General features: G+C 46.8%; 2 pseudogenes across 2 annotated transcripts in view; one reads left to right on the forward strand and one right to left on the reverse strand.

The window, feature by feature from the left end:
• The window catches only part of LOC311188340 (class I histocompatibility antigen, Gogo-B*0201 alpha chain-like), a 677,605-nt pseudogene that overhangs the window by 394,932 nt on the left and 257,176 nt on the right, over positions 1–25,497 (forward strand). The gene's annotated exons all lie outside the window — the stretch shown is intronic.
• Positions 11,949–18,511, reverse strand: LOC311167675 (lathosterol oxidase-like; annotated as a pseudogene). The gene is made up of 4 exons: positions 18,469–18,511; positions 15,004–15,126; positions 13,640–13,793; positions 11,949–12,592 (listed from the first exon to the last, which is right to left on the reverse strand). The product of its transcript is annotated as a lathosterol oxidase-like (transcript).

Here is a 25,497-nt window from a genome sequence, read left to right on the forward strand (position 1 = left end):
GGAGACTGGTGGAGGCGCATGGAGCAGAGAGATGTATGAAGAAGAATGCCGGGGACCAGCCTCCAGCAAAATGTCGTGTCAGGGGTTCCTGAAAGGATGAGATGGCGTTGGCGAAAACGTAAGGACTGAGGGGAAGGGGATGAGGTAGTGAGGAGACACTGACACTTGGTGAGGTGCAAGTATCTTCTGCTGAGAGACTCAGCAGGTCTTTATTTATTTATTATTAGTAATAAAAAAATACATTATCATGTGTAAAGCAGAAACAATCAGTGTATTATGTTCCCATAGACTACTGGCCCCTACAGGTCCCAGCTAGACAGTAGCCTTCAAGGTTAATAGATAAAAAACCAGACCTAACACTAAAACTTATGATTTCAGCTAGACAATTACCTAAGACAGTGGATAGCCGCCAGTGCATCCCTATCAGCTAAAGCCTAAGCAAGAAAAGACTTTTCTTATTCTCATGGCCTTCACAGCAGGGGCCGGCTGCTACTCAGCTCTCAGAACTTTTTCTACCTAGAAACTACTTAACTCAAATAGCTTCATTTAAAAACCTTCCCAAGAAACTTCAAGGGAAGGCAAAAGAAGGACCTACTATAATTGTTGTGCTGGATTGCTTGTCAGGCATGTTCAATAACTTGTTTCCCATTGTCAAGTGGGCCAAATTGTTTAATAATTAGTTTCTAACAGATAATTTTCCGTGCCGTTATTTGCAGTATACTGATGCATATAATATAGTGCCTAATGTACTTTTTGGGAAATTTTTCTCTTTTTATGACCAAGAACAAAAAGTGAAGGGATGTTAAATCTTCAGCCCCACGGTGTGAGGCACAAGGAATCTTCGGCCCCATGGTGTGAGGCCCTTTGAGCTTCACTGCTTGCCAGTGTCTTATCTGGCTGGGGCAACAAGGCCTCCTGCAGAAGAAGCCAAGCTTGCTCCTCAGGGTTGGGCTTGTGCCAGGGAGTTGGGGACTTGGAAGGAGACACTTGAAAGAGACAAAGACGTGGGTGAGAGGCCCAAGGGGAGGCTGACAATGGCAGCTGTTATCTTGATGCAGATTTTGATTTTGCTCTTTTCCTTCCAGACTTACCTGGCCCCTCCTGCCCCTGTCCCATGGGTCTCTACTGTTACAGGGCAGAGGGAGGGGCAGCCCAAACCCCGCAAACCTGCCTATTCTAAATGGGTTCTGCCATCCGCCGCATCAACACAAAACATATGAGACTTTAATGGGAAGGAACTTTAATACAATTTGGAAACAATACAGGAAAGGCAAAGAATCTAGTTTCTAAATCAAGCACCCAAATACCCGTCTCCTCGTGGGTAAAATTCCATCCAAATGGGATTGGCCCAGAGCAAGGCCCCAAAGACTGCCACAAGTCTAAAGCATCTTCCAGTGGGGACCCACAGAAAAGGGTCAGAAACAACCAGACAAGCCCGGAAGGAAAAGAGCAAAATCAGAATAAAAGCTGCCATTGTCACCTCCCCACGGGTCTCACCCACATCTGTGTCACCCAGTCCACGACCAAAAGACAAGCGCAGTTTCTTCACGTGTCTCTAGGCTCCATGCGCCTCCTCCAGGTCTCCTTCTGGCTCCATCCTGCTTCCTTCCTTCCTCAGTCTCCTCTGCAGCTTCTTCTCTTTCTGCTCAGCTCCACCCTCCCTTGGGTGGGGCAGGGAACCTGGAACCTCCTCCTTTCCTGGGGACCACCCTATTAAACTACCAGTAGGTGCCTTAGACTTGTAGAAGGCCTTCTGGCCTCACTGGGCCTGCTTTGGGCCAACCCTGTTTGGCTGGGCATTACCCATGAGGGGACAGATAACCTCGGGTGCTTCATTTGGGAACTATTTTAACTATATTCTTTCTCTTCTCTTTTGCTATTGCACACTAATTTGTATTAATTTTCTTTTCTAATGAAGGTGTTACACATTAGAGTATGTTTTGTCTTTATGCAGCTGATGACACAACCCATGTCATGTGTGTAGGTTTGAGGGTCCAGGGAACCCCTCATTCTGCTGGCTAACTGGACCAGTCTCCATTCTGACCCACCATGTAGCAGAGTTCCTTTTTCTCCACATACTTCAATGGGTCATTCTCAAAGGTATAAGGTGGTATCTGGGTAACACTGCCTTAGCCTGGTATTGAAGGTTAACACCATCAGTGATCAGTCAACTGGACTGATGAGTACTAATGTGTTGAGTGGACAATGTCCCTGAAACCCTGGGGTCTGCTTCCCCAAAATGACAGTCCTAGTCAAAAAAAAAAAAAAAAAGAAAACCCAAAAAACAAAACAACCTAAATTGAGGGACAATTGTCCTGAAGCAGTTCTCCTTGATAGAGGCTAAGAGTAGAAAATTTAGGGTGGAGGGGTCACAAGACCAGAAAGTGGAGGTGGGGGTAGAAGTGATTAGCACAGTTATTAAAGCAACTATAGAAATGAAAAACGCTTTGCGCCAACTGCTATAGCAAGTAGCAGATGGTACAGGAAGTACAAGGAGGCACAGACTGGAAGTGGGATATGAGGATGGAGCCATTGCAGAGAATCGCGGGTCCTGACAAATCAGCCTAGTCACACCATAGAAGTAATTAATTTAACGACAGATGACAATCCCACAAAGGAAGGAGCCCTCCCAACAAGAACACTACCTCAGTGCCTTTTCTGCCCCTGGAAGACGCAGCTCTGCTCCCAAGGCTCCGCCTGGTGACTGCAGCCTTCTCCTCACACACCCGCCCTCTCCAGGGGCAGCTCCTCCTGCCTGCTGGTGTCTGAGCAAGCAGCTCCTTCTTGTCTCCTTTCATATGTGGGGGTGGAGGGGGATGCATGCCTGTGCCACCAAAAGGAGGACTCTGGTGAAGCTTTTCTTAGATGTGACCCAAGAACTCCCATCTGTGACCCCAACACCTCTCCAAAACATCACTCCTTGCTTATGTCAATGTTATAAAAACAAGGAAAGTCTGAAAATCTGCCTTCCAGGCACACTGGATGGGATTATGGAGCATAAAATGGACATTAGCAAAAACTAATGAAAGTATGGCTTTTAGTAATTATATCAACATTGCTTCATTAGTTGTAAAAAAACAAAAGTATTCATGTAGGATGCTAACAAAATGGAATGGTGAGGGATAAACAAGAACCGTACTACCTTTGTAACTTTTCTATAAATCTAACAGTATTCTTTAAATGTTACTTTTTTTAAAAATTAATTTATTTTTTATAAAGATTTATTTATTTATGCATACAAGAACTGGGGTGCAGGCCAAAAATGTGAGAGGTGAGAGGATTCACCAGAGACAGAGTGGGGAGCAGAACAAGCAGATCTGCTGAAATACACTGCTGAGGGGAAGAGCAGGGGAATCAGGAGAGGTCTGCTGCGCCATGTCAGCAGCTCCCTGGCCTGGGATCAAACTCGACTGCAGTGGTTGGGGACAGCTTCATAGTACTGTGTCTTAACCTCTTGCGCAGCCAGAGAGGCCCTAAATGTTATTTTTTTTTAAATGCCCTCAATATTTAACAAGTTGTAGAAGAATAAATTTTTCTCTTTTACAGTTTTCCCAGGTATCACCAGGGACTAGGGAGAAAAGCTGGAAGCCTCACACCCAGGGCAGGCTCCAGAGTCTCCTCTCCTCTGAGCCCTGCTGCTCTGACTCCTCACAGAGCATCTCACCCCCAGGTCGCCACCCTCCAGCATCCCCAGCTGTGCCCACCTCAGCCCCCGCCCCGTCCTGGCGGCTCCACCAGAATCCGGAGCAGCGCGGCAGCGCCCCCGTGTGGCCACAGGGCTGAGCACAGGAGCCCAGAGCCGCCCTTTCTCCTGCTCAGCCAGGCCCTCCCCAGGCTCCCTGGGCCCCCAGCGGCAGGACAGGGATCTGCACACAAGGGGGCGCCCAAGTCCAGTGTCAGGTCAAAAGTCCCCAAATTTTCTGTCTTAGGGACAAAAGCAGGTTTCCAGGTCATAACAGCTGATTCCCAGATTATGGGCAGATCCCCCGTATAGAGATGTTCCTTCAGCCTTGGAATGGAACCTTGGACTCCAGAGTCTCTGTACTTTGTTTCTGCATTTGCTTCCAGGGGTAAAAGCACCTTGGCCTGGGAATTAACATAAAATTCTACCCAGCCCCAGGCCCTCTCCCAGGAAAAGGACAAGATTCCAGGAAAATGCCAAGACCCGTGGTCCAACCATTCATCCAAGTCTTGCAGCAGGGGGGACCGGGAGTGATCAGAGTGGGGGAGAGACACGGGGAGCTGGGTGGGGCTATGGGGGTTGGGAGTTATTGGTGAGAGGGTCACATATAAGGGCAATAATAACTACAGAAGATGATTCATGATGTAAGAAAATAAACAAATACATATTTTTTAAAAATTCTCCATCCTTGAATGAGGGAAGGGCAGAGGAGAGGGCATGGCTAGGAAGATGGGGAGGCTCCTGGAAATGGAGCAGAGGATGAACATGGGGACTAGGGGATGGGGCCCAAAAGGAGTGGTGGAGGCACCAGAGAGGATGGGGCCAGGAAGGGGCAGCATCGGGGACACTGTGAGGGGAAGGTCTGTGTGGGTGATGGGGCTCTGGCTGGGGCTGGGAGAGTCTCTGTCTCCCCTGGTGGGACTGCAGAGGGGCTGGTGCTGTAACTGACCAGGGAATCACTAAAGTTCTGGGCCTTTCCTGTCCGTGCAGGGCTGGTGTGACTCAAACAAGCACACTCAGGCTGATGAAGGAGAGACATGAGGAGAGGACAGATGGTTAGGAGGAGGCCCCCATTTTCTGACCCAGAACAACCTCCCCAACTCCCCAGTGCTGAGGTATCAGACAGATTCAGGGGGCCAAGAGGAGGGCACAGCAAGGTTTGTGCTGCCCTAGAGGAGCAGCCTTGGCGGCTGATTCTGGGGCTCCAGGGCCCCACTCCCTGCAGGCAGGTCAGAGTCAGCCCTGCTCACAGCTCCAGGCTGCTGACAGCCCCTCTGTGCTAGGTCCCTGCAGACATGCTCTGGGGATAGTATAAAGAAAACAAAACAGCAAAATTAAATGGGAATCTAAAAACAGTAGAAATTATTTTTAAAATCACATTAATTTTTGGGGCCTCCCAGATGGCGCAGCGGGATGAGCGCAGCACTGTGAAGCTGTCTGCAGCCTCTGCAGTGCGGGTTCAATTCCCAACCGGCCAGGGAGAGACCTACTTGCTGCAGCAGACCTCTCCTGTCTCGCCCGCTGCTCCCCTCAGCAGTGTCTTGGGTCCCCATTTTCATCCTCTGCTCCATTTCCAGGAGCCTCCCCAGCTTTCTAGCCATGCCCTGGGGGCTCTCCTCAGCCCCTACCCTCACTCAAGAATGGAGAGTGTTTAAAGATATATTTATTTATTTATTTCTTACAGCGTGGGTCATCTTTCTATAGTTATTGTTCCTCTTAGGTGCGGCCCTTCCACCAATGATCCACCACATACCACCACCAGCTCCCCGGGTCTCTCCCCGGGTCTGATCACTCCTGCTCCCCCCTGCTGCAAGACGTGGATGGGTGGTTGGCCCTGGGTCTTGGCGTTTTCCTGGAACCTTGTCCTTTTCCTGGAAAACAAATTATGAGACTCTGGAGTCCAAGGATCCATCCAAGACTGAAGGAACCTCTATATTTAGGGGATCAGCCCATAATCTGGGAATCAGCTGTTATGACCTGGAAACCTGCTTTTGTCCTTTTGTTAGGGGGAAAAAGATGTCCTAAAGCTAATTCCATGCAGGCTTTGTGGACTCCACCCCCACCCCAGGCCAAAGCCAAAGACACTGGGAACTCCAAATCCCATCACCACCAAAGGGAAGGTGGCTGGGACCTGAGGGTGGGGTTAAGCAGCCAGGTTGGTATAAAGCCAGACACGTGGGCTTTGGAGGGGTCCCCCATTTGTGGCTCTCCGCCAGCTCGCAGCGGGCGTCTGGCCAGCTCTGAGAGTGACTTTGGGTTTCCAGGTGGGCAGATCGGTAGGACGCATTAAAGACTTTATTTCCCTATTTTCTCCCTGACTTGTACATTTTCTTATTTCCTTTTCCCTTGTAAATAAACCTTTTATTAGCCTTTTGTGTGTGCCTGTAGTGGAGTATTAATAAGTCCCTTTTAAGCGCGCAGGTGAGGACCCACAGCCAGACAACCCGTTTTATATCGGGGCTGTCCTATAACACTTTGTCCATAGGACCAAGAAAATTTCAGGACTTATGACCTGATACTGGACTTGTGGGTTGCCCCCCAAGCCCTCGCTGTGGATACAGTGGAGGGACAGACACAGGATAATTTGTAGACCCATTTTTTAATGTTTCTAAAACAATTTTATTGAGATATAACTTATGACCATTAGGTCATTTGTTGAAGGCTCACCTTTCAAGTCCTTTTTGTAAGTAATGAGCAGGGCAACCCCCTCTGTCCTTGCACACCCAGCACCAGCCAGCCACCCACAGGCTGTTCCCTCCATTGGACCCTCATCCACACAACACCCCACCCCAGGGCTTTGCTCCAATCCCACCATCATGCTGACTCCCTTGATGGATGCAGCTGCCCCACACTCCCCTGCTGCCTGACCTGCACCCTGCCTGTCCCTCCTCTCAGCCCCTCTACAGGTGCTGTCTTGGGGGGAGGTTTCTTGTCTTTATTATGCACTGACTCCTGCAAGAAAGCAGCTCTCTGAACCAGCCAGACTTTATGGGGGGAGGGGCTGCAGCTGCAGGATGTGCCCCACCCCCACCTCAGCTCTCAGCCTAGCCCAACCTCCAGCTCCACACCCCTCAGGGGGAGGGGAGCAGGAGGGAAAACTTGGACTCAAAACTGCCACAGGAGGACCCATCCAGAAACTTCATCTTCCCAAGAATGCTTCCTTTTGTTACAAGTAGACGAGTAAAAGAGAGGGGGTACACAACACAGGGCAGGTGTCTCTGGACAACCCTGGGGGACACTGGACACCCTGCAGGAGGACACTCACCCCCTTCACTGCCTCTCCAGCTCCTCAGATCCTGTTCCGGGTGCTCTGTCAACACACACTGTTCCCTGTACTGTCTTGTCAAATACAAATTATCCCTTTCCTGATAGGTTAATAATTTACTTTCCTCTTAATGGACACATACCTCTAATCTTTCAGTTGTTTCAAGTACTTTTGAAATAGTTTCAGGTAAAAACCTAAGGTTGCCAAAAGACAGAGGAGAATGAATTGAGATTTTAAAATACAACTACTGATGGGAAGAATTAAACCCCTTTCGTCAGCATGCCATCCAGTAAAGTTTATGAGACAAGGTTAGGATGAGGGAGTCACCAGGAAAGCCTCTTCCATAAACAATGACGGGAACACCGGACAGCCACGTGCAAAAAAATGAAACTAGACCACTGGCTCATCCACACACAAAAATCAACTCAAAATGAATAATAGGCTGGGACATAAGACCAGAAACTGATACAGAAGGTGGGCTCAGTTTCCCTCAGCCAATAAAAGGAAGCAGAGTTTGAGGAAAAGGAAAGTGGTTTAATTTGTCAACAAATGAGGAGGGCAGCAGACTCATGTCTGAAAGTCCACGGTCCTGCTCTTTGGCAGAGGGCAGGGGGATTTATACAAAGAGGAAAAAAGGGGAGATGGGTTAGGGTCTGCAAAGGGGAGGGGGAAGGTGTTGGCCTGGAGATATGAGGGCACCAGCTTTCTTTTCTTCAATAGTTGATGTTTAACTTTCTCTTCCTTGAAATGTAGAAGAACTTGTTATCTGAGAGGACTGGCTGTAAAGACACACCTGTCAAACAAAGGAGTAATTGCAAGAAATACTGGAAAGACAAACCTATTAATGCTTATCCGGGAGACTGGTCATATAGAAGGCAAACTTGTCAAATAAGGGGGAAATTGCAAGAGGTGGGGGAAGGCAAATTTTTAATTCTCATCTGAGAGACCAGTCCTTTGTAACTGATCAAAACCATAAAACACATGGAAGAAAACAAGGACAGAACGCACCATGACACACATGTCAGAGATATCTCTGTGGCCCCGTCCCCTGCAGCAAGGAGAACAGGGAATGTGGCAGCAGGGGCTCCAGCACACTCAACAGCTGCTGCACAGGAAGGTGCCATAACGCAGAGAGCCCTGTGGAGAGGGAGGAAGCACGTGCACACCACACCCCTGCCAGCACAGACAGCAATACCTGCAACTGTTGGTGGGATAGGCCTGGGCGCTGCTGCCGTCACCCCCAGAAAGCCATGAACAGAGCCAGGAATGGAATCTACAAGCACTTTCACTTTTCAGATCACTGGCCATTGATCTGAGAGAATGGGGGGCGTCGTTCCCCCATCTCATCTCTACCTGGCCTTGTTAAAATCAGTCACACACAGACAGTCACAGCAAACAGCCGTCAGAACAGCCCGTCACAGTTGTGCTCCTGGTAGCCAGCACGTTCAGCCTCCAGACTGTTATCAGCCGCCCGCCTCATGCAGACACTATACCACCACAGTCAGTTTGCATGAATTCAACAAGAACAGAAATTATTTTGTAGATATTTTAATTTTCCCTTGTTGGAACTTCATATAGGAACCCTTGGACTGAGAGCTCCTAAACGCCAGGAGTCAGGGCTCAGGACCACGCCAAGCTCTCACCATCAGACTTGGACTATGGTCCTGACTCTTTGGGAAATCCCTCTCGAGGCTCCCAAGACATCTGGGGTTTCTGGACTTATAGGGGGTTACCTTCCCTAACACCCTTATGACAGACCCTTTGTACCCCCAAGCAGGTGCCAGGTTATTGTTTCCTTACTGGCTCTGAAATCAGCCTGGTTTCTGAAAACACAACATTCTAGACAAGCCTTGATAAAACACCCATGTTTCGAACTGTCTATTAAAGGGAGGGGTGGGGACGGGAAGAACACTCCTGGATCTGTACAAACACGCATCTTCAAATGGGAAATCAGAATATTTAGTAAAAATTTCACATTTTGGGGGGAGAGAGAGAAAAGCAATTGTTTCAGCTTGCTCATAAAAAGATGCAAGATTTCTGAGTCAAGTATTGCAGTTTTCTTTAGTTTCATGACAAACCTGTATTTTTTTTTTCTTAGTGTGAAAGAACTTTAAAAGAATTAAAGTTCACAGAGAGAAAAGAGAAGAAAGAACACTGGCAATAAAACACCAACGTTCCCCATTCCCTCATGGGTAAAGACCCAACCACACAGCCATGGCCCAAAGCAGAGCCACTGTGGCCTGAAAGGTCCCCAGAGTCTAAGGCGCCTTCAGGTGGGGACCTGGGAAGTGGATGGAAGGAGCTAGCAAGTCTGCGCTAAAAGGAGCAAAATTAAAGTACAAGACAAGGGAGAGGGTGGTCTCCCCCTGGGTCTCTTCCAGGCGTCTCCTTCCTTGTCTTTAAGTTCCTGGTTCAAGTCCAAAGCCAAGAAGCAAGGCGGCTTCTCCACATGTCTCTCTCCTGTGTGTCTCCCGGTGTTCTCTGTGTTCACAAACCTTTATGTTCTGAGCAAATCATCCATCAGAACAGCCCGTCACAGCTGACACTCCTGGTGTCCATCATGATCAGCCCCAGAACTTGCCGTCAGCCTCCCGGTTATCCTGCCCCTGCTACATCAGAGGGCGTCAATGTCCGGCACTCTTTGGGGCATCATCAGGGCAGGATCTCAGTTTAAAACAAGAGCTTTAGTTCAAACAAAACAGATCATGGGTCATGTAGCATTTACATGCATCCTGTGTGTGTGCAGGTTCCTGTACCAGGTATGAGTCCTTCTACCCTGGCCCCCTCTCAGAAGGACAGAGCTAAAGTAGAGCACAGGGCACTGTCTGTGGTTCTCACCAGTGTGCTCAATTGCAACCACTCAGGCTCAGGGAAAAGTAATGAGGTTTCTTTAACAAACAGGAGAGCAGGGAAAGAAAGTTTCTAAGGCCTCAGTGACCAGCTGTGTCACCCCAGATAGTGTCCATAGTGTCCAATAGTCCCAAATTAAGGCAGCCCATGTAAGGTGGCATATTCCTGTCAGTGAGGGCCTGGAGCTGGTGGCACAGCCGCAAGCACTGGGCCAGGATCCAACTCACAGTGGCAGTGGGAGGTGCTCCCAGGGAATGCTCCCCTCTGAGGAGACACCCCAGCAGGCACAGCCACAGTCTGAATGCCGGGCCAGACCGGAAGGAGGCAACAGCACTGGGAGTGCTGGACAGTCAGCAGCAATGACAGGTCTCAAAGATGACCTTGCTGTTGTAGCCCCAGTGGGCTGCATGCCCTGTGGTGGTGTGGGGGGACAGAGAGCCTCTGCTACAGTTTAGCTACTGCCTTTGTCGATGACACTGATGGTGGCTGGTGGTGAAGTGTCCACCCACTGTCACCCACTGCCACTCCCACTGCTGGTTGCAGTGGGCACAGCTGTCAAGGTGGCCTGGGCCCTACCCTCAAGCAGTGGCCTCCTGGAGCCTGCCTGAGTGACTAGGGGTCCATTCAAACCCAGCTGATGCTGCCCAGCTCTCATCCCTAGCCCAGTGAGGTGGCCTCAGCGAAGCTGTCCTGTGGCACCCACTGCAGGGCGGCCTTGGTGCTTCCCAGAAGCAGCTCTTCTGGGGGATAGGGGAGGGGAAGCCTAAGTCCTAGGGGCTCCTGTGCTTAACCCTGGCTTGCCCTGGGGCAGGTGCCCTCTGAAGACTGCCTGCCCCTGGCAGGAAACACCCCCTCTGCCAACACCTCTAGAGTTGTGCCCACCAGCTCCCACCCGCACACACAGGTGCCAGGGCAGGAAACCCCCACTGCTGCTGCCAGCCCTTTCAGACTCCTGCTCCCACTGGCCTCTGGCTATGCCCACTGGGGCAGCTGCACCAACAAAACCCGCATGTCCCACCACTCAGGGGGCAGGAAAGAGCTGGGTAAGCCACAGGGATATGGAGTCAGTGTCACACACTATACTATTATATATGCAAACATATACACATACTATACTATTATATACAAACAAACTATACTATTATATACTATAGTACTACACTGTTATACACAATACTATACTATTATATACAAACATGTACACATCCATATGTATCAATTAATGCCTTTAGTAAATTTTACTTGAAAAATTTATGTTGTAAACTTGTATTAAATGAGTGAGAAATCCATCCAGGGATAATGACAGGCCCTCCACATCTCTGCTTCACAGTCTGAAATGTTGGGTGGCCTCCTGACCCCTCTTTCTCACCACCCAGGTGTTACATTAGGAAATGCAATAAAATCCACCTCTAAATATATCCAGCTCCAATGACTTTCTATTATTTTCCTGATCACACCCCACGAAGCTACCAATTTTTCCATCCTAGAATCTGTGCTTGTTTCCTACATTTATCTTCCCACCTCTCATCTTTACCTCTTGATTCTGCACAGCAGCCAGACTGAGGCTTCTAAAGAGAAGTTGCAACATGTCACTCTCTGTCCAGAAAGGTCTGTTAATCCTGCAGCGCCGGTTCCATCCCCAGCTGCCAGTAAGGGTCCCACATGGTACACAGACCTCTCCTGCCACGCCTGCTGCTCCCCTCAGCAGTGTACTTCGTCATTCTGCCTGTTCTGTTCCCCACTCTGGTTCCTGGCTTTGGTGAATTCTCTCACCCTCCCGTGTTTCTGACTGTACCCAGTGCTTGTATAAATAAATAAATAAAATCTTTAAAAAAGAAAATCAAAAATCTTTAATTAAAAATCTCATATCTGGATTGAATCATGATAGTATGGATATTTTTTAGAAATTCCAGCTTATTTATTGATTAAAAACAGATAACATTTGACAATATTCCCAGAGAAAAGCTTCCAGTGTGGTTTCTCTTGGTCTCTCAGCATGAACATCCCTCAGCAGGGCCCCCAATGCAGAGTTTCAAATGCTTTCATTGCTATGTGTCCTGGCTGGATGTAGATTATTTTCCCTCATTAAAAATATTTAATAATGGGGCAATAATCTTCTCAGTCTTTGTAACCTCTCCATGCAATATCTTTTCAGTTTTTTTCCATTTTCTCCTGGCTGCTGTGCTTTTCTTCTGTTTCCTTCTTCACAATAACAGTGACCCTTTCCTTTCAAAGGAGGAAGACTTTTTAAATGAGCCTCCAATTCTCTCCCACAATGTAAAATATTGTCCACAGTTGTAGTCAAAGAAGAAGTGAAGGTGTGTCTGGTGAGCTGAGTCATTAATAAATGACCTGAAGATCTGAAGATACGAAAATCACCATCATGAATGGAAACTGTCCAGATAATGACCAAGATGTACAACCTCAATAAACCAGCTTGTCTAATGTAAATATAAAAGGATAGAGATGATAAGGTAGACTCTGAAGAAAGCCATCCACAGGGTGAAAAGTATGACTTGCAAGTGGATTAGGAATCTTCTAGAAAGGATGAAGCTTATGGTTTGCTTATACACAAGTCTATGGTGAAAGCCTCTGTGAATCCAGCAGATTAGCACGTTGGTGAAAAGAGGAAGACCATACACTAATAATGAGTTGAATCCAGCCATTTGGAAACTCTTCTATGTTATCATATAATATAAAGTATCTTCTCAGCTCCAGCAGGAACAGTGAGATGGTGGGAATACTTAATCCATGGTAATGATGTAACAGTAAACAATTTCTTGCAAGACATGATACTTTCAAAATAGAGGGTGTGGGCCTCTCTGGTGGCCTAACAGTTAAGTCTTAGCACTACCACCAAGAAGGCCCACTGCAACAGCCTGAGTTCGATCCCCAGCCAGGAAGCTGACCCACATGTCCAGCAGACCTCTCCTGTCTCACCCACTACTCCCCTTAGCAGTGTATTTTTCACCACCCCCCCACCCACCACACACACCTCTGACCTTCACCCAGTTATTCTACACAAAAATTAAAAATAAAAATCTTTTAAAAAATTGTGGATGTTTCATTAGGAAATTTGTCTGTAAATTTGGGCTGCCTGACAATGGGAAATAATTTGTTATACATGAACATGCCTGACAAGCATGACAACGACTACAGTAATTCCTTCTTTTGCTTTTTTTTAGAAGTTTCTTAGGAAAGCTTTTAAATGAAGCTAATTATGTTAAGAAGTTTCTAGGTAGAAAACCCTATTAGCTGATAACCAGAAAGCAGTTGGTCTCCAGTTGAAGAGTCTTATGATGCTTAACTGATAGGAGTGTACCGACGGCTATCAGCTGTCTTAGGTAGTTGACTAAGATGAAATGATGAGTTTTAGTGTAAAGTTTAGTTTTTTTATCTATTAACCTTGAAGGCTACTGTGTTGCTGAAAGCATGTAGGAGCCAGATGTCTATAGGAAAAGAATGCACTGATTATTTCCCCTCTGCTTCCATGCATATGTTGGTGTAATCTCACTGCTTGCCTAAGTGTATATATAAATAAAGACCCTCTGAGACCCTCAGTAGGAGATACTTGCACAAGACATAGTGTGTGTCTGCCTCATTCCTCAATTGCACCGATGCCAACCCTGAGGCCCAGGTCTCATCCTGACCTTCTGAAGGTCTCCAGAAAGGCTCCTGATTCCCCCGAGAAGAAACTCAGAGCCCACGTCCCCCTCCTCACCCCATCTCAGGACTTGGGGCTCCAACAGTTCCTCATGCTGCACATGGCATGTGTATCTCTGCTCCTCTCCAGCAGGCACCTCCACAGCCACCCACTTCTGGAAGGTTCCATCCCCCCAGGCCTTGTCTCCATCAGCTCCATTTCCTGGGTGAGGTCCTCAACATCTCGTTGCCAGGTCAGGGTGATCTCTGAGGGGTAGAAGCCCAGGGCCCAGCACTTCAGGGTGATCTCACTGTCAGAGGTGAGGTGGAGGGTCACATGTATCTTTGGGGTATCTGAGGAGAAGGGACAAAAAAATTCACACTTTGGCTTTTTCCTTCCTGGACACTGAAGCAGCCTCACTGACCATCCTCAGAATGAACATGACAATTGGTTTGGAGGGAGGAAGCACAAAACCCAGAAACCAGCCTAGTCTGGGATAATCAGGTGGGAGCCCAGGGTAGGAGGATGCAGGTCTCTAAGGAGAACAAAGAATTTTTGTTCCTGACCTGGGTGGAGGGTGAATGACACAGAAAGGCAAGAGTCAGATCCAGAAATGTTCTTAGACCAAAAACAAGACCTTGAAAGAAAAATTCATGGTTCCCAGGATGGCTGTGGGGTCAAAGGATCCTGGAAGAGTTATTTCAGGATGGCCTCCCCTCCCTCAGGAGAGACTGGATTCCTTAACTGTCCAGAAAAGTGGTGTCTTCTGGGCGAGTCTCTCTCTAGCACAGAACATGAAACCCAGGGGGACTCTCCTCTCTGCCCAGAAAGCAGCTGCTGTTCTGCCCATGATTCCATTTCCCTGTGGGGGCCAGGAGAGGGGAGGTCCGAGGCCTCGTGGCCCCTCTTACCTGCGCGCTGCAGCACCTCCTTCCCCGTCTCCAGGAGTCTGCGGAGCCGCGGGAAGCACCTGCTCTGCACACTGTGCCTGACGCGCTCGGCCCTGCCCGCCGCCTCCCACGCGCGCTGGGTGATCTGAGCCCCCGAGTCCGCGGGGTCCAGGAGCGCAGGTCCTCGCTCAGGGAGATGGAATCCGCGCCGTCGTAGGCGAACTGGTCACACCCACCGAGGAGGCTCAGGTCTGGCCCCACTTCACAGCCAGATATCCTCTGGAGGGTGTGAGACCCTGAAACCCAACCCTGTGGTTACCCCGAGGTCACCCCGCGGTCACCCCGCCCTCTCACCCTGAATAAACCTAAACTGAAAATGAAATGCAGGCAGGAATGTCCCGCGGTCTCTTCCCGGTGGAGGGTCCTGGCAGATCCACCCGCCGAGGGGTCAGTGAACCCTGAGACTCGGGACACCCGGCCTTATGGTGGGAATGGGGGTGACCTGACCCTGGCACCGCTCGGCGAAGCTCACCATCCTCACTCTGGTTGTAGCGGCCGCGCAGGTCCCTCAGGAGCGCTTTGAACCACTGCGCGTTGTCCCTTTGGTTCTGAGTCTCCTTGTCCAGGTCCTCCTGCCCCACCTGCCCCGCCCAGGGCGCCCGCGGCTCCGCACTCTGGCCCGGAGAGTCACTGTCGAACCCGCCGAACTGCGTGTCGTCCACGTAGCCCAGGGCGATGTAGCGGGGCTCCCAGAGGCCAGGCCGGCCAGTGTGGAAAAGCCTCAGGGAGTGGGGGCCTGGGGGCGGGAGGGGAGACCCGGGCTGACCCTCCTCTCAGCGCGGGCCCAGGGCCCAGGGAGATGGGCCTGGAGGGGAGAAAGGGGCGGGGCCGTGAGAGTGAAAAGGGGCGGTGGGCCAAGAAGGGCCCAGACTCAGGGGACCAGAGCTCTCAGGGGAGGCGGGAGGGACAGAAGGGGCCAGAAACCAAGGGGCCTGAAGGGGAACAAGAGGTTAGGGGGAGATGAGACTTTTGTGGGGTCCTGCACCCACAGTGGGCTCCTTGCTCCTCCCTCCTGGAGCAACAGTGTCCAGCTGGACACGCACTCACCCGCCCGGGTCTCCATCAGGGCCAGGGGCCCCCAGAGCAGCAGCAGGAGGGGGAGGGGCATCACACTCCTTCCAGGGGTCTGGGGAGAAGGAGTCCAGGAGGGTCCTTGGAGACTTTGTAACTGGAGCAGATGATGCTGATTGTCTTCCCTGGACACCCCAGGAAATGGGGAGAGAGAATGGGGTGAGTGTGGGGTCATCAAGGCTGCACCACCCCACAGAGCCTGTGAGAGGGAGACATGATGCTGTGACAGTGTGACATCCACAGACAGGGGAGGCTCCAAATTCCCTTCCCCACCTTAGGGAGGAGTGGATTTGGGCTGGGAGAAGCGGCAGCCTGGAGGAATGAAGAAACTAGAAGTATTTTCAAATAATTGTGAATATTCCACTGTAATTCTGAATTAATACCATACAGGTGGTAGTTTCTCAAAGGTTATTTGCAAAGTGAAACCTGAAATAATATCAGGGAATATTTCCTATTCTGTTACATTTCCATAGGCCTCTCTTGCATATCAATTTGAAGTTGTGCTAATGTATGATTTTTTTTTTTAAAAGGGAAACATGGGCTTTTTTTTTTAAATTTTTTTTAATAGATGTGTTTTACTTTTTTACTTTTTTTATTTTAAAGATTTATTTATTTATTTACACAAGCACTGAATACAGTCAGAAGCACAGGAGGGTGAGGGAATTCACCAGAGCCAGAGCAGGGAGCAGAGCAGGCAGAAGGACCGAGGTACACTGCTGAGGGGAGCAGCGGGCGGCAGGAGAGTTCTACGCGCCATGTGGGACCCTCCTCTGGTGGCCAGGGAGCAGCCGGGGATCGAACCGGCGCTGCAGAGGCTGTGGGCAGCTTCGCAACCCAGCTCTCAACAGCTGCACCACTGGAGGGGCCCTAATGTATGATTTTTTTAAGGTGATACATTGTTTCATTAAGTTACATAGATCCTTAATGCTAATTACACTGGAATCAAATAATCAAAAAAAATTTATTTTTTAATCACAAATACCAAAAGAAAAATTTGTACTGTAAGTTGTCAAGTACTGATGGCACTCAATTTTCTATAATCCTGGTTTTCTCTGAGAGCGTCTATTTTCTCAGGCAAAATTACTGTCATTTGTCAATGACAAATGTCGATTTTGTCTATTGATTTTCTTCAAGACACATTCATTCATTTTGAGGAAAGTGCCTGCTAATTAACCAAATTTAAATAATCTTAGTTTTTGTCATTCATCCTTTCAGGTAAAAGTGGTATTGCCCATAAATAAAAAGAGTCTCATTCATCTCATACAAATATTTTCCTTTGGACACAGTGTTTGGGGATGCTGCAGAAGTGTTCGTGTGTCCTTCCAGGTCAGCACACCACATATTTTAAAATGTGGAGGTGAGGATGGTGCAATAATAAAGATAACTTTTAATGCTTTTTCTAGGACATTTTCAAGTGAAACTGGCTTTAATTTTTGTTTGTGCAGGGAAGTGCTGGTGGAGAATTACTACTTTTGCAGTGGCACTATAAGCTCCACTCTTACTAATTCTTACCTCAGCAAATGCCAAAATAGTGAAAAGGCAATTGGTGTCTATGTTTTCAAAATAGTTTTGTAACACGGTGGTCCCCAGGTAAAGGGGAAGTTCCAGGTTCCCTGCCCCACCCAAGGGCATGTGGAGCTAAAGAGAGGAGAAAAAGCTGCAGAGGAGACTGAGGAGGAAGGAAGCAGGATGGAGCCAGAGGAAACCTGGAGGAGGCACATGGAGCAGAGACACATGAGGAAACTGCACTTGCCTTTTGGTCTGGACTGGTAGGAAAAGATGTGGGTGAGAGACCTGTGGGGAGGTGATAGTGGCAGCTTTTATCTTGATTTTGATTTTTCTCTTTTCCACCCACTTGTCTGGTTGTTTCTGATCCTTTTCTGTGGATCCGCAGTGGAAGGTGCTTTAGACTTGGGGCAGGCTTTCAGGCCTTGCTCTGTGCCAATCCCTTTATGGTGGACTTTTACCCACGAGGGGATGGGTAACTTCTGGTGCTTGATTTAGAAACTATTCTTTGCCATTTCTGTATTGTTTACTAATTGTATTAAAGTTCCTTCCCATTAAAGTCTTCTATGTTTTGTGTTGATGCGGCAAATGGCAAAACCTTTCTAAAGCAGACAGGTTTGGGGGTTCTAGGGTGCCTTCTCCCTGCCCTTTAACAGTTTTATCTCATGGATCCCATGAAAGTTTCTGGGTGCCTTCAAGGGCTCCACAGACTACATTGACTACATTTTGAGAAATACTTTTCTCAGTAAACCAGGGAGGGCCCCCCCAATTTTTTCTGCCTTTGTGTCCTCTTCATATCCCAGAATCCCTCTCCCTGGCTGGCTCCTGCCTCCCAAAGATGCCTCCCCTGCAGGTACAAGGGAGAGCAGAGAGAGGACCCCAGAGACGTGGAGCTTGCTCTGTCAGGAGAGATGGATTCTTATTCAAGATGACAAAGACACGTGTAAACCTTACCTGAGCCTGGTGCTGGGAGGAAAGAGCATGTTTGTTGTGAAAGCAGAGAAGCAGGAGCCCTAATAGGTCCCCACTGTTATCAATAGTGTCAAAAGATGTAAAAAAAAAAATATGAAAAACAAATTAAGCATAAGGAAAACAGATTTTATCTCTCCCACAGCTGCCACTCCCTCCCCTGACACACGTGCTCTGGCCCCATAGAACCAGCCTGTCCCCTTCCCTCAGCCCCCCTTGTAGGAAGACTAAGTGTTAATGTCATTTTGCCAGAAACATTGGAGGACGAGTGGCCACCTTTTGGCCCCCAGGTCCAGGAGCCTGGCCAGCGCCCAGACCAGGAGCCAAAAGATAGGGCTGGTTATGTAACTGGTCGTGGTGTCCGGGACCACCAAGAAATAGGTTGGTTATACAATTCCGGGGCATCGTACACAGAAACGTGACCAGCCCACCATAAATCCCTGGGTTTGGATACTGGCCATATCCAACCTTGGGAGATAAAAAAACAGTGGTCGCCTAGCTGCTGCTGCTTGCAGCTGCTGGACTTGGATACATCTCCCGTGCTGTTCTCCGGAGTACTGCCTCTTTGCCTCCATGATGCACTTTCTGGAGTGCTGACTCTCTGCCTCCGTGATGCTAATTTCTGAGGAAACTGTACAGTATGTATGCATGATTATCAGTTTGGTCGGGTTTGGGGCACTGTTTATAATTTTGCTCGTTTATCGCCTATGTTGCTCACAATAAATTCTTTTTCCTTTTAATATGGTGTGGTCATTGAATCCCACGGAATCGAGCCTCCCTCAAACACCTGTGCACAGGGCTAGCAATTATATTTTATTGCTAGTTACATAATTGGCGTAGTCGTTGGCAGGATTCTGTGTGACGATAAGGACCATGCCTTTCTTTGCTAAACGCTTGCCTCAGGTCGCTGTTGCTGCCCAGAACATTTCTGGGTGGGAAGATCCATGCTTTGCTGCTTTGGCTAAAGAATGGGTGGCGGGGAGCAGCCTCAGTAAGTCTTGGGACAGATTGCTCCAAGATGCCGCCCTGCCGCAATTAATCCGGGCCCTTCAGAATGTCCCGGTTGAGAAGGGGAAAGAACCGGGAGCAATATCCCGGTGGGGCTGGTTGTTGTTCTCTGCTTATTGCCGCTTATGCCACAGATTGAATAATTTGATTAATAAGAAATATAAATTAAAACGTAAAAATTCAGATCTAAACAGTCGACTTGCCATGTTGCAATGTCAAAATTATATTTTAAGTGAGCAAGCTCATAAATATCAGGCCGTAGCAAAAAAGGCTGCCATGAAGGTAACACAGGTTAAATACAAAAAACGCAAAGGGAAGGTTAATAAACAAAAGGTTTATGCTGTGTTGGCACAGGCCACCACAGACTGGGACCCAGATAAATGGATTGGTGATATTTGGGATGATACTAACAAGGAGGTGGACTGGGGGTCCTTGGAGGAAGAGGCTGCTCATTACCAGAATGAGGGAGACCACCCCCCTAGAGGTCACATATTCCCTCACGCAGTGCAATCAAAGCCAGCAATGCTTCGCCAAGAAAAGGGGCCTGTAAACGGCTGGGTAACAGGAATGACTATTATTGAAGGTTTTTCACAGCAGAAAGTAAATGATATCCTAAAATGTTTTTCACAGAGAAAAGGAAAACCCCTTCTAAATTGGATGGTCTGTCTGGCGGACACAGGGGGGAATGACATTCAGGTGGACTCCCAGGATGCCTCAAAATTTATAACCTTATCACCAAATCCCCAAGTCCAGGCTGCCTTTAGGGATATTGAAGCTGATGGACAGACTCACTCACTGTTGGCTATTGCAGCAATTGGTTGTGGTAGACTGTATACCACTGACTCGTCCTGGCCGACTAACAACCAACAGTGGTTTACCTTAAAGGATGCCATAGGACGTTTAAAAAAGGAGGTGATAAAATCTGCTATTATGGTGGGGGAGGCCGATACATATTTACGATGCCCAATGGCCCCCCACCATAGGAATGCCATAGTGAGAACCGCCCCTCCTGCGTATCAGCAGATAATAATGACTCTTTTACTTAACGAGACTGGACAAACTGTAGAGAGTATTATCACTAAAATGTCCAAAGTAGCTGGAATGACTGACTGGGAACTAAATAACCGAACTAATACACATCCTCCCTTTGACAATAACTCGCAGCCAAACAGAGTTTCACAAAAAGACATGTTCACTGCCTTACTAAAGGCAGGGATCCTGGTTGAAAAATTAAATAAAGTCCCTACTAAAAATATGTGGCAAATGTACCGAGAAAAAGTGAGAAAGGCAGGGATCAGAAAGGCTGATACTGTGACTCCCAGTGCTCCTGTAGAACCTTTATACCCTGACCTGGGAGATCTGCTAAAAATACAAGATTAGGGAACAGGTCAAGCTTCTGTAATGTTGGCTTCCATTAATCAGCGCCCCCATGTACCTATACAATTTTTTTAAAAAAATGGTTCAAGTACACAAGCAAAAGCCCTGGTAGACATGGGAGCGGAGGCCATCCTAGTTTATGGAAACCCTAAAAAATTTAAAGAAATGGCTATCACCATACAGGGTCTGGGAGGAAAAAAAATTCAAGCCATCCAGACCACTGTACGTATAAGTATTGGTGGGTTACCCCCAAAATCCTATCCAGTAGTAATCATTCCAATTCCAGAATATATCATAGGGATTGACATCCTAAAAGAAATGTCATTACACTTGAAAGACGGGGATTATCATTTTGCAATTAGAACTTTAAAAATACATAATGTAGTGGTGGGAAAGTTAAACCAGCCTCCCGTTAATCTTCCAGCCCCCTCCCGGTTGATGACTACTAAACAATATCGGATTCCGGGTGGGCAGGACGAGATTGAACAGACTATTAAAGATTATGTCAATGCTGGAGTGTTAATAACCACCACCACTGCTTAAAATAATCCAATTTGGCCAGTCCAAAAATCTGACGGATTGTGACAAATGGCGGTGGATTATAGACAATTAAATCAGGCAACTCCGGGCCTCCCTGGTGGTGTAGCGGTTGAGCGCTGGGTTGCGAAGCTCCCTGCGGCCTCTGCGGAGCTGGTTCGATCCCCGGCTTCTCCCCGGCCACCAGAGGAGGGTCCCACATGGCGCGCAGACCTCTCCTGCCGCCCGCTGCTCCCCTCAGCAGTGTACTTCGGTCCTTCTGCCTGCTCTGCTCCCTACTCTGGCTCTGGTGAATTCTCTCACCCTCCTGCGCTTCTGACTGTACCCAGTGCTTGTATAAACAAACAAACAAACAAATAAATAAACAAATAAATAAATAAAAATACATGCCTCTTAAAAAAAAAAAAATCAGGCAACTCCACCGTTAACTGCTGCAGTCCCTGATACTGTTACCCTTATTGAAAATATTCAAGGACACCCTGGACTGTGTATGCAGTGCTAGACTTAGCCAATGCCTTTTTCACCATCCCAATCTCACAAGACAGGTGGGAGCAGTTTGCTTTTACATGGAAAGGCCAACAATACACGTTCACCCAGTTGCCACAAGGATATAAACATAGCCCCACTATTTGCCACCAGATAGTGGCTGAACATTTAAATCAATATCAAGCCCCGCCAGGGATTCAAATTGTCCATTACATACATAATGTATTAATTCAGGGCCCAGGTCGAGACAGTGTGGAACACAGTCTCCAAAAAGTACTAACCTTGTTAAAAAGTAAAAAATAAAAAAATTAACCCCAATAAAATACAAGGACCCAGCCAACAGGTAAAATTCTTGGGAATATTATGGGACACTGGGCATAGGGAGATACTTCCATAAGCTAGACAAAAATCCTAAATTTTTCAGTGCCCCAGTCAAAAAAGGAAGCACAGAAATTTATTGGCCTATTTGGGTACCAAAGGCAACATATACCATATCTTTTGCAAATTCTGCAAACCTTATACAAAGTGACCAGGAAAAAATATAAATTTAAATGGGGTCCAAAACAGTTGGAAGCTTTCCAAAAAGCTAAAGTGGTCATTACTACAGCTTTGGAATTGTGGCCTCTTCAACCCGGGGAGGTAGAATTATTTGTCACTGTAGACCAACTATATGCTAATTGGAGTCTTTGGCAAAAACAGAAAGGGAAACGGGTGCCTCTTGGCTTCTGGACAAGAAAATTGCCAGAAGCTGGACAACAATATACTCCTTTTAAACAACAATTATTAACAGCCTATTGGACCAAACACCTTACGCTAAACCATTCAGTACCCTTAGGCCAGAAATTCCCATTATGTCCTGGATTCCTTCAGACCCAGCGTCACACAAGATAAAACATGCTCAAAAATCTAGTATTATTAAATAAAAGTGGTATTTACAAGATAAAGCCAAGGCTGGCCCTAGCAAAGTACCAGTCCTTCATAAACAAATAGCAATAATTCCAGGAGATAAAAATACACCTGTTGAAGCAACTCTAAACACTGGACCACCTAGGCCAGTACAGGAAGGACACGCTTATGATACCCTGACCCCTGCACAACAAAAGCACGCATGGTTTACAGATGGGTCTGCCTGGTATGTAGGGTTCAAACGGTGGTGGAAATCTGTCGCCCACAACCCAGTGACTGGACAGACTCTAGAACAACAAGGCAGAGGTCAAAGTAGCCAGTATGCTGAGTTAATGGCTGTGTTTTCAGCTTTGCAACAGGAGACAGGAGCTGAATGCCACTTATATACAAATTCCTGGGCCATCTATAAAAGTCTTTTAACATGAATTACTACCTGGGAGAAGCAACATTGGCAAATACATAAAAAAAAAAAAAATTATGGGGAGCTAACCTCTGGCAAAAAATTTGGAAAATCATACAGGTAACTAATGTATCTGTTTTTCATGTAGATGCCCATTCCACCGGGACTGCTGAATGTGAGTATAACAACCAAGTAAATCAATTAGCCCGGATCAAAACAGTAACACAAGAAAATACAACCCCATTAGCTCGAAGGGTCCATCGCGTTACTGAACATGGGTCAGCTACTGCTATGCACAGGGGGGCACAAGGGAGGGGCATTAGTATTCCCCTTGATGTTTGCAAAAATATGGTTGATCAATGTACAGTTTGCCAATTAAAACGACAAAGAATAATGCCAAAAATAGTAACAAAAGAACTTCTCCGAGACAGTCTGCTGAGATTTGGCAAGTAAATTATATTAGCCCATTGTCCCTATCAAGAGGATGTCAATATATTTGTACCTGTGTTGATACCTACTCTGGAGTGCTAGTTGCCTGTGCATACCGGTGAGCCACCCAAGTCAATACTATTAAAACTCTTAATCTGTTAACCTTATACTATGGAACCCCATCCCAAATTCAAAGCAATAATGACTCCCATTTTAAAGGTAAGGAAATTAAAAGATATTGTTTAAAAAGCAATATAAAATGAATCTACCATATTCCCTACTATCCCCAAGCTGCTAAATTAATAAAACAAACAAATGGGTTGCTGAAAAAAAAGCTCCGAAAGATGGGAAACAATTCTTATACCAATTGAAAAGATCATTTAATCCTTGCTCTACAACAATTAAATAACCGTGTCCTAGAAAATGACACTACCCCATTGCCTAGAATAATGACTCCTCACGTTTGCATAACCAAGGCTCAAGTATTTCCTACTATAAAATGGTGGGCTCTCCATCCATCAGTGGAGGCACTGAGCAATCAGCAGAATATAATCTGCATTGTGTTACTGAAGTCTGGATAAATCCTAATTACACTGTGACAGTCCCCACGGGACTTGGTATGAAAATTCCAACGGGCTACTATGGGCAGGTAGCACCTCGCTCTAGTCTGGCTCTACAGGGAATACAAGCGATGGCTGGGGTCATTGATTCAGACTATAAAAAAAAAAAAATTAAGGTAGTCCTACATAATGTTTCAAAAAAATCACATCACTACCTGGCTGGTACCCGTATAGCCCAGCTTCTTTTGTTACCCACTTACAAATTAAAAAATAAAAAAAAAGTTAATACTCCCCCACCTATGACCACCCAAGTTGGAGGTTTTGGGTCCATCAACTTCCCAGCTGGAGCTAAAGTGTGGGTAAAAACTCCTTCAAAGCCTCCTAGGGCCGGAGAGGTGGTGGCACAAGGACAAAATAATGCAGTAACAGTAATGTTTCCCATAAATGCATCCCACTAACCATTTGCTTTTTCGCAATTAATAGCTGTGTCTAAGTCTCGCCTGAACACCAGGGCTCCCGGTACAGCCTTGGGAAAAGAAACGTTTCCTGCAAATGGGTTAAAAAAACGCATCGCTGCCACGGCGACAAAATAACTTTACCTGTAAGGCAAACCAACCCTACACCATTGCCAACATAAGTATAATCCCTGAGGACAATGTAACATATTGGGTGGGAGAAGTCCCCAACTACCCTGCTTTGTTATATCAAATCCTATCATATCAAAAGGAGGTAAATATAGTTATAAAATCCAAGGTTAATATCATCTGTTGCCGGTATCATGATTTATCTCCTTGACACTTGCTACACAATGTATGTGGCTTATTTCCCTCTTGCAACGAGACCTATCATAATTGGTATATCAATAAAACCACTATGCTTCTGTGTCTTAACTCCACCCCAATTATAAATCAGACTCAGTGGGGTAAAGTAATCTGGCTGCTTCCCAGAAAAATCCCACAATCTACCTTCCCTCAAATAGTACACTTACCGCGAGCCTGTATTAATGCTTCAATACGTGATAATCGAGTTACTATACATTTTAATATCTCCTTCCCAATGCTGCCTCATTGCCGCTTCAAGCGCGCTTCGTATAATACTTTATTAGAAAAAACTGCCACTGGCCTGGGCTTCGTTAATGCCATAAATCTAAAAACTCTAGTGTCCAAAACTGAGTAGTAGGGGAGTAGACACAGCCCAGGCCATCAAAGTCAACGCACAGAGGCTGCCCTCCACTATACTCCCTCATCAACGGCAATTAAATTTCAATAGTCATTTTCTACAAATTTTTAACTCTACTTCTTTACAACTACAAGGTATATCACAAAATGTTACTGCTTTATTTAATTGGATTAAATACTCTTTACAAATGCTGTATATCATAATACAAAAAACTAATGCACAGACCAAATTACAGAAGGGGGCCAGTCCATTATGGCGACAATTGTTGCCTGGACACCACCATATTTCTAATATGCACAATATACTCTGTTCACCCAGCTTCTGCACTGGCCAAATAGTCTCTATAAAACCTCCTTTAACATAACGCTCTGCCGCTACCATGTACTCCCTTTAATATCAAATAGCTCTTTATATTATATACTCCCACAGCTGCGTGGACATTATATATCTCATGATAATATTACTTATAATGTTAATAATTGTGACAATACCGACTATGGTCCCTCTTGTAATGCCCTTCAACATGCTGTTGACCCCTGCTTGCTACAACATGCAGTAAATTTATGCCCTTTAACATTTCTACCTGTAATAAATTTTAGTGTTTTATATAAAGTTGTTCCACAACATGTTTGCTTTGTGTCAAATAATTATAATAATCTGGCAGTAATAAATATTACTG

This window comes from Talpa europaea, assembly GCF_964194135.1.
Source record: "Talpa europaea genome assembly, chromosome: 2".
NCBI classification, from domain to species: Eukaryota; Metazoa; Chordata; class Mammalia; order Eulipotyphla; family Talpidae; genus Talpa; species Talpa europaea.